Genomic DNA, 9,222 nt, shown 5'->3' with positions numbered 1-9,222 from the left:
CAGCACCCCTTCTTAAGTAGAGCCTCTCTAGACCCTTCTGCTATGTGCTCAGCTGGAAAACTCCTTCCCCCTCCCCCAGACATGCTCACACCACCTGCGGACCCTTTGGTAGAAAAAACATTGTTCTGTGGGGGTGGGCCAGTAGTTGAGAAACAATCAAAATTGATGGCGCTAGATTGCCATCTTGAGATCTTCTCCATGATAGTCCTTAACAAAGTGTCAAGCATCTTTTCTAGGCTGGGCACCTGTCAAGAATGCAATTCGATAATCTGCCTTGGGTAAATTTATGTGTGTGCACAGCACATAATACAAAGGGAAGGTACTTACCTGTTAGTAACTGGAGTTCTTTGAGATGTGGTGCCTATATGTGCTCCACTTCTGGTGCGTATGTGCCCCATGCGATGCAGATCTGAATGATTTAGCCACAGTGGCCATTGGTTGTGCCTGCACCCTGCATACCTCTCTTGGGCACCCCCTTACCCAGGGCATAAAGGGGGAGGAGCTACCAAACAACCCTTGACTCCATCCCAACAGTCAAGACCATAACAATAGACTTGTCAGTAGAGGGGAAAGGGAGGTGGATTGTGCAGCACATTTAAACAACACATCTCAAAAAAATCCAGTTATTAGCAGGTATGTAACTTCCGTTTCTCCATCAAGTGATTGTCTATATTTGCTCCATTTCTCGTGACTCACAATGTATCATAAAGGTGGAGAGGACTGTGAGTCTACTGAAACTTTCTATCATGTAGCTCTGTCGAACCAAGCATCAGAAGGAGATGCTTTCACAACCGAGTAGTGTCTGGTAAAAGTATGTACACTACCCCATGTAGCAGCTACACACATCGGTTAAAGAAACACCATACAAGGAAGCAGTGGAAGCTGCCTGAGCCCTGATAGAATGTAATCTAACCTGCCCAGATTGTTCTAAATTCTCTCTCATAAGCTATTTTAATGCAACTGGACACCCACTTGGAAATCCTCTGCATCGAAATTCCTCGACCCTTTGACATCTCAGCTATAGAAATAAATAGCCTAGGAGATACTCTGAAAGGCTTTGTCCTACTCATAAGAATGGCCATACTGGGTCAGACCATTGGTCCATCTAGCCCAGTATCCTGTCTTCCGACAGTGGCCAATGCCAGGTGCTTCAGAGGGAATGAACAGAACAGGTTATCATTATGTGACCTGTTGTCTACTCCCAGCTTCTGGTGAACAGAGGTTAGGAACACTCGGAGCATGGTTTTGCATCCCTGCTGTCACGGAGTCCCCAAGCGATGCTCTGGAACTGCTCTCCACAAAGCCAGTCAGGACTTTGGGAAGCCTCCTCTCCCTTGGAGCAGACTGTCTTCAGGGCAAGAAGCTCACACGGCTTCACCTTCCTGGGTCTCTCCTTGGAGCATTCAGCGTATGCCCCTCCGTGCGCTTCCCACAGCGAGTCCACCCAGGCGGGGTCCTGGGGAAGCCAGAGGGTCCTGCACACACCCCCACTTCACAGTCAGACGTGACTCATAGCCAGCCAGTAAAACAGAGGTTTATTAGATGACAGGAACCCGGTCTAAAACAGAGCTTGTAGGTACAGAGAACCGGACCCCTCAGCTGGGTCCATTCTGGGGCCCAGCAAGGCAGACAACCCCGTCTGCCCTCACTCCCCGTCGCCAGCCAGCTCCAAACTGAAAGCTCCTCCAGCCCCTCCTCCTCTGGCCTTTGTCTCTTTCCCGGGCCAGGAGGTCACCTGATCTCTTTGTTCACCTTTAACTATTCCCTTGCAAGGAGGGAAGGGCCCTGGCCATTTGTTGCCAGGAGACAGATTGTCGGCCAGTTATGCACACTGGAGACTTAAGAAATCCATAGGGGAAACTGAGGCACCCACACAGTATTCAGAAGAAACATTAAGAACAGTCCCACTTCGTCACACCTGCCCATCCTGGCTAATAGCCATCACTGGACCTATCTTCCATGAAGTTATGTAGTTCTTTTTTGAACCCTGTTATGGTTTTGACCTTCACACCCATCCCTTGGCAAAGAGTTAAACAGGTTGACTGTGTAATGTGTGAAGAAGAACTTCCTTTTGTTTGTGTTAAACCTGCTGCCTATTAATTTCATTGGGTGACCCTAGTTCTTGTGTTATGTGACAGAGTAAAAAATTCTTTATTTACTTTCTCCACACCAGTCAAGATTAGAATCATAGAATATCAGGGTTGGAAGGGACCTCAAGAGGTCATCTAGTCCAACCCCCTGATTGTATAGACCTATATCTTATCCCCCCTGAGGTGTCTCTTCCAAACTGGAAAGTCCCAGGTTTTTTAATTTCTGCTCATATGGAAGCTGTTCCATACCCCTAATCATTTTAGTTACCTTTTCCTGTACCTTTTCCAATTCCAATATATCTTTTTTGAGATGGGGTGACCAGACCTGTACACAGTATTCAAGATGGGGAAGTTCTATGGATTTACATAGAGGCATTTGGATAATTTCTCTCTTGTTATCTATCCTATCCCTTCAAGCTCTGTCTTCCAGATAGAAGAACAGGGCTTGAAGGACATCTAACGTGTAAAGCCACTTCACCCCTCAAGGAATGGGGCTTAGGAAAGAATACAGGTAAAGATATGAAATGGTTTAAATGATAGTCTGAAACCACTTATGAGAGAAATTTAGGATGTGGTTTAAATGCCACATTATCTTTATGAAAGACAGTCTATGATGACCTTGTAATCTGCCAACCCTTTGAGCTGATGTAAATGTTATAAGGAATGAAGTCTTCATAGACCAGTGTAGACCAGCTCAAACAGATGGTCCATCAGACAGATAAGCACCATATTAAGGTCCCATAATGAAGGAAGCTGTTGCTCTGGGAGAAAGACTCTGATAAGTCCCCTTAAAATCATGTTTACTATAGGGCGAGAGAAAACTTTATAATGTTGGGTTGGTGGATGATGCGCCAAGTTCACCACCAGATGAACCCGTACTGAGCTTACAGATGGTCCAGATGTTTTCAAGGACAGCAAATATTGAAGTATATCAGGAATTGATGGCCCTGTTGGGGGCAGATTGTGTTGAGATGACCATGCAGAGAGGTGAGTCAATATCGCAGCCTGGGTACACCCTACTGGACTGTTTCTACTCTGAACTAGGATGTTTTGTACATCTGCAAAACAAGTTTTTTCTAAGTCCAGTAACCAGGCAGTTTCCATGTCGTCAGATGCAGTGATATCAGGTCTGGGTGAAGAACAGATACATTGTTCTGGCTGACCAAGTCTGGACACAGAGGTAGTGCAACTGGAGGGGTCAGTGACAGAGATTTGAGTTCTGGATGCCAGTATTGTCTGCCCAAGCTGGGGCTGCCAGTATGACCAAAGCTTTCTCCTGTCTGATTTTCTGTAAGGCGCGTGTATCAAAGGAACGAGAGTATAAACATAATGTAGTCCCTGAGTCCAGAGCACTAGAAAAGCATCTGCTTGAGAAGCCAGACTCTGCCCCCCTGTGGAACACAAGGTGTTGCATTTTCTGCCATGCTTAGTCGCAAACAGATCTGTGTGAAGAGCTCCCCATCGATGTAAAATGGACCTCATAACTGAGTCCATTATGGACCATTCATGATTCTGCAACCAGTGTCTGCTCAGATGATCCAACAGCATGTTCCATAGACCTGGCCGATAAATTGCAGAAATCCTAATGTTGTGACATACATACCAGTTCCACAGGAGGCTGGCCTCTCTTCATAAAGGCGTGGACCTGGTCCTTCCTTGTTTGTTTACATAGAGCATCACAGTGGTATGGTCCAGCATTATCTGGATGTTCTGGCCATTGATATGGGATAGAAAAACCATGCAAGCAAGTCAGATGGCCCCGAGTTCCAGGATGTTGATATGGAGTTGAGCCTTCCACTGGGACCAACAACCTTGAACTGTTAGGCTCTCGAAATGAGCTGCTCATCCCAGTGCAGGAGCCTGGGTCAGGATGGACTTTGTGAGCAATAACGGTGAGAGAGGTGCACCCTTGCAAACTTGCTCCGGGTCATTCCACCAGTTAAAGGAGTTCAGGAATCTGCACTTTCACACCTTTGCTGTGTATACTGGAGACAACCTAAATGGTGAGTCTGGTGGATGGAGTCACCAATGTGCATGAAGCCATATGACTAGGGCCCTACCAAATTCACGGTTCATTTTGGTCAATTTCACGGTCACAGGACTTTAAAAATCGTATATTTCATTATTTCAGCTATTTAAATCTGAAATTTCATGGTGTTGTAATTGTAGGGGTCCTAACCCCAAAAGGGGTTGTGGGGGGGTCACAAGGTTATTGTAAGGTAGGTTGCGGTACTGCTACCCTTACTTCTGCGCTGCTGCTGGTGGCAGCGCTGCCTTCAGAGCTGGGCAGCTGGAGAGCGGTGGCTGCTGGCCGGGAGCCCAGTTCTGAAGGCAGAGCCGCTGCCAGTAGCAGCACATAAATAAAGAGGGTATGGTATGGCATTGCCACCCTTACTTCTGCACTGCTGCAGGTGGGGCGCTGTCTTCAGAGCTGGGCGCCCAGCCAAGGACTGATGTTCTCCAGCCACCCAGCTCTGAAGGCAGTGCAGAAGTAAGGGTAGCAATACTGCGACCCCCCTAAAATAATCCTGTGACCCCCACGACCCCATTTTGGATCAGGACCCCTAATTTGAGAAATGCTGGTCTCCCCTGTGAAATCTGTATAGTGTAGGGTAAAAGCACACAAAAGACCAGATTTCATGGGGGGAGACCGGATTTCACAGTCTGTGATGTGTTTTTCATGGCCGTGAATTTGGTAGGGCCCTAATATGACCCAGCAATTGGAGACTATAGTGGGTTAGCTGTGGGTACTCCCCCTCTGGGTCAGTGTGAGGTGTCACCCATAGTCAGGGAATTAGCAGAGTAATAAGCAGTCTAAGGTCTGGCCCTTAGGCAGGGCAGAGCACCAAACAGTCTAGAAGCTTCTGGCCCTCAGGCAGGGCAGGACAACGAGCAATCAGTGGGTTCTGGCCCTCAGGCAGGGCAGAGTAAGCCAGCAGTCTGTGAACTCTGGCCCTTAGGCAGGGGTAGAGCTGCAATGAGTCTAGGAGCCCAGACCCTCAAGCAGGGCAGAGCATCAAACAGTCTAGGGGCTCAGGCCTCAGGCCAGGCAGAGCACCAAGGGGTCTATGGGCTCAGGAGAAGGGTTCTCTGACTCTGAGGTGGGGTGGAGCAGTAGACAGTCTATTGCCTGACATCTTGGCTCAGGAAGACGGCAGACAAACGCAGGCCTCGTGGCCTAAGATGGGGAGGCTGCCACCCTGAGGGGGGGAGGCAGAGGGTAGGGAGACCCAGGCCCACCCAACTCCACTGGGTCCCAGCCCAGGGCCCTAACAGTGGTGGAGTGTTCCGCCATTGGGTCAGCGAGGAATCCAGCTGCAATACATTGACTGGGTGTCCGGCAGCAGTGCAGGCAGACTGGGGTCGGCTGTCTCTGGGCTACTTCCAACCGTCCCCTCGCGATGTACCTGAATCTGCGGGGGTCCTCCGTTTCCTCAGGGTACAAAGCCAGCAGCAGACCCATTGGCTCTTCAGTGCCTCAGATGGCTGATGGCTCCGGCAGGTCTGGCCGCTCCTCAGCTCGGCGGGGCGCCTCTTCAGTCTCCAGCCTCGGGAGCAGACGGGAGACGTCTGCCTCCTCCGGCGGTGCCCAATGGAGCTCCAGGACCCGCCCTTTATACTTCCTGTCCCACCCCTTAACTTCCAACAGGAGGGGAAATCCCAGCCTGGCTGCATCCACTAGGGACTACTGAGTGACTCCTCCCACTCAGATTAAGTGGGAGGCCACTCCGCCTCACTACCGAGGCGTGTCCTCATTGTGGTTTGCAACTTGGTCTGCATTGGAATGATCAGAGCCAATGTATTGCTGAAGCTGGCTGTGGCAGGTAGGCCTTTGCTGCGGCAGAGTTTATGAAGGCTCTAATGAATCCCGTTTTCAGAGTGGAAATTAGATAAGACGTGTCCTTGATTATCGTTAGTCCCAGAATGGAGAACAGTGTCAAGAAGTATCGAATGCTTTCTGTGACCTGTTGGGGAGATGAACCCTGCACCAACCAGTTGTTGAGGTACGGTACACTAAGATGCTGTTCTTTCTAAGATGGGCTGCTACCATAGCCAGACATTTCATGAAAGTCCTTGGAGCTGCTGATAGCCAGAATGGCAGCACTCTGTCCTGATAGTGTGTGTTGCCCACACAAAAATACAGATATTTCCTGTGTGCTGAACGGATGGAAATATAGAAATATGCATGGTGCAGACAGAGAGCTGCAGAATAGTCCAGAGGATCCAGGGAAGGAAGCATGGAGGAGATACTTACCATGTGAAGCTTGAATTGGCTGTGACAAAGTGGGAATTTTCTGTAATATTTTCAGGAAGCCTATCTGTACCTCAGTTTCCCTTTGTGCTCTGTATTGCTACCCAGTCAACCTAGAGGCATGCAGGATGCGTGAGGTATATGTGTCACCTAGCTGTCTGGTTGGAATGAATAGGGTCATTAAAGAACGGTCTGGAACCAACTCAAATCACCAGAAGGTCCAGCGAAACAAAGAGATGCCCCACAACTGAATAATGCGCACCTAACAGCAGGAAACTCCAGCGGGTGGGACATGTGAACTGAGCTGGAGAACAAAGGGAACAAGATGTCAGGTGATCAGGAGAAGGGCGGCCCTTCTGAGGGACTCAGCTGCTTTCACTGGGGTGGACAAAGGACAGGGAGAGAGAGACCAAATCAGGGATGGAGTCCATCACAGCTTGGCTGGCTCATCATGGCACATTGGCATACAAAAGGGTTCAGATCCTTGAAGTATAATACCGGACACCGACCTTCTGACTTCTTGGGGACCAGAAAGTAGTGGGAGTAAAACCATTGTCCCTGAAACTGGTGAGGAACCTTCTCTGTTGCTCCAAGAGATATAGAGATATAAGTGACTGAACGTCTTTCTGTAATAACCATGCATGGGAGGAGACCCTGGTGGGGCGGGGAAGATGGATGAGGGTTCAGGAGGACTTGGAATTAGATCGAGTACACTTGTTGAATTACCTCAAGTAGGTACTCACTGATTAGTGGTAATATGGGTCCAGACTTCCTGGAAATAATGTAAATGGTCTGCAAATGGGGTGGGAAAGGGTAAAGTCATCTGAGTCTGGTTGGCAGCTCTTGATGGAAATGTCAAACTCACTGCTTGAGGGAAGAGAGGGGAGGGCTAAGAGCTGTAGTTATTGTAGAAGTCAGCTTTCATTTGTGAGGATTTTGCTTCTTTCTGGACTGCTCTGAAGACCTCTGGTAGGTGTGGTAGAATGGAGCAGTAACAGGATGTCTCTGAAATGGACGAGATTGCTTCCTTTCAATCTGTGGGGTATAAATATCCAGGGAGTGTGGCGGGAAATCTTTTTGCATGTGTAACACTGGGACCCAAGGCCCCCTTTGTGGCAACCAGTAGAGAGCACGGGGGAAGAAGGATCTAGGGAGCCCCTGAGTCTGGGATGTCTGTGTGACAGTCTGTACCCTTATGTTCATCCTGTTTACAAGACTATGATACATTTTGTACAAAGTATGCCTTGTGAGGTATCATTGGATAACTCATATTTTGTTGGTCATTATTGTCCTGGTGAAATGTGTGGCAACATTGTATGTAAAGTTATAAGATTCTACTGTATGGTATTAATAAGACATGTTCCATGTCTGGAGGGCAGTCACAAACCGGTTCCCCAGAGACAAAAGTATAGCTGATGCCTAAGCCAGGTGTCAATGAAATCAAATGGACCGTCACTTGGTTAAGTGGCCACTCTTTGGCAGGAGCGAGGATGTGGGCAAAAAATCTACATCTTGAGAAAGAAACCGCTTGAGGTTCCCATCCAAACAGACTTTCTGTCTCCTGACCTTCAGCTGGAGATAATTCTCAAAGAAGAGGAAAAACTATAAGAAAAGAGAGCAGATGCCCCAAATGATGTCTCCCTTTCTCTCTACCCACAGTATTGACAACACCTGAAGAACAAAGGAAGCAGCATTGGACTGGGGAGGGATCCACACTGAAAGAGATGCAGCCAGTAAGACTGTGGCAACATGTAGTGAGAGAGACCTTTGCTTTGAATATACTTAGCTTGTTAAGTTAGGTATTAGTTGCTTTTTACTTTTATTTTCTTGTAACCAATTCTGAAGTTTAGGCCTCGTTACTTGTAATCACTTCAAATCTATCTTTTGTAGTTAATAAATTTATTTTACTCTTTGATTTAAAACTGGGTGTTTGGACTGAAGTTTTGGGGAAACTCCATTTGGGATAACAGGATTTGTGCGTATCATTTCCTGTTAATAAAATTAGGGACTTTATATGAGCTTGTATTGTCCAAGAAGGCACTGGGCAATACAAGACGCACATTTTTGGGGGAAAGTGTGGGACTGGGAATTTGCTGGGGTTGCTCTGCAGTGTAATTCAAGAGTGGCTGGCCATAGCACTCATACAATATAACTGGGAGTAACTTACATGCTAGAGACTTGGTGTGAGCAGACCAGGAGTGGTAGCTCTCACAGCGAAGCAGTGTAAAAAGAACCCTAGGTTGGACAACTGAGGGAACAGAGCTGTTCATTGGTCTAGATTGTACCGTGGCTAATGTCACACTATGTACTAGTTTGCCAAAGAGTGTCATGTAAGGTCTTTAATGAAAGCCCATGTCACACTGGTCATCCTAACAACTGGGAGAGGTGTGTATGGAAAACATAGGAGTTATGTGTATGTATTAAAAATATGTTCTCTAGGTCTGTGAGATCACCAAAAGGTGATCCACATACTCCTGTCAGGCAGGGGGGAAGAGATGCTTCTCTCTCTCTGGCCACTCATGTGTAAACTGAGTTTTGAGTGGCTCACAGTGGGGTACCAGTTACAGTCTGAGCAAAATGCTAATCAACAGATTGTGAGAGCTGCAGGAAAAAAGAAAAGCAGCAGGGGATATCCTGTTGAGGAGTAAATGCAATGAATATTTGGAACCATATCTGGGGTGCAGATGAACCCCCAGTTATCCTTTACCGGGGAGGCAAGCTGCCAGGGGCTTCACCGCATGAGAGAAGAGTCTCAGCCACCCTGGTTGAAAAATGCCGTGAGAAGAGGACTTGGGGTAAGCAGTGCCTTATTAGACAAAAGGGCATCTTGTTAACTGAGTTCAGGCTCTGGAATGTGTTTATGATTTTATTGTATATTTA

The sequence above is a fragment of the Terrapene carolina genome, unplaced genomic scaffold (assembly GCF_002925995.2).
Source record: "Terrapene carolina triunguis isolate 2854851 unplaced genomic scaffold, T_m_triunguis-2.0 Scaffold193, whole genome shotgun sequence".
NCBI classification, from domain to species: Eukaryota; Metazoa; Chordata; order Testudines; family Emydidae; genus Terrapene; species Terrapene triunguis.
The sequence above is the reverse complement of the archived record's forward strand: the minus strand, read 5'-3'. Positions refer to the sequence as shown.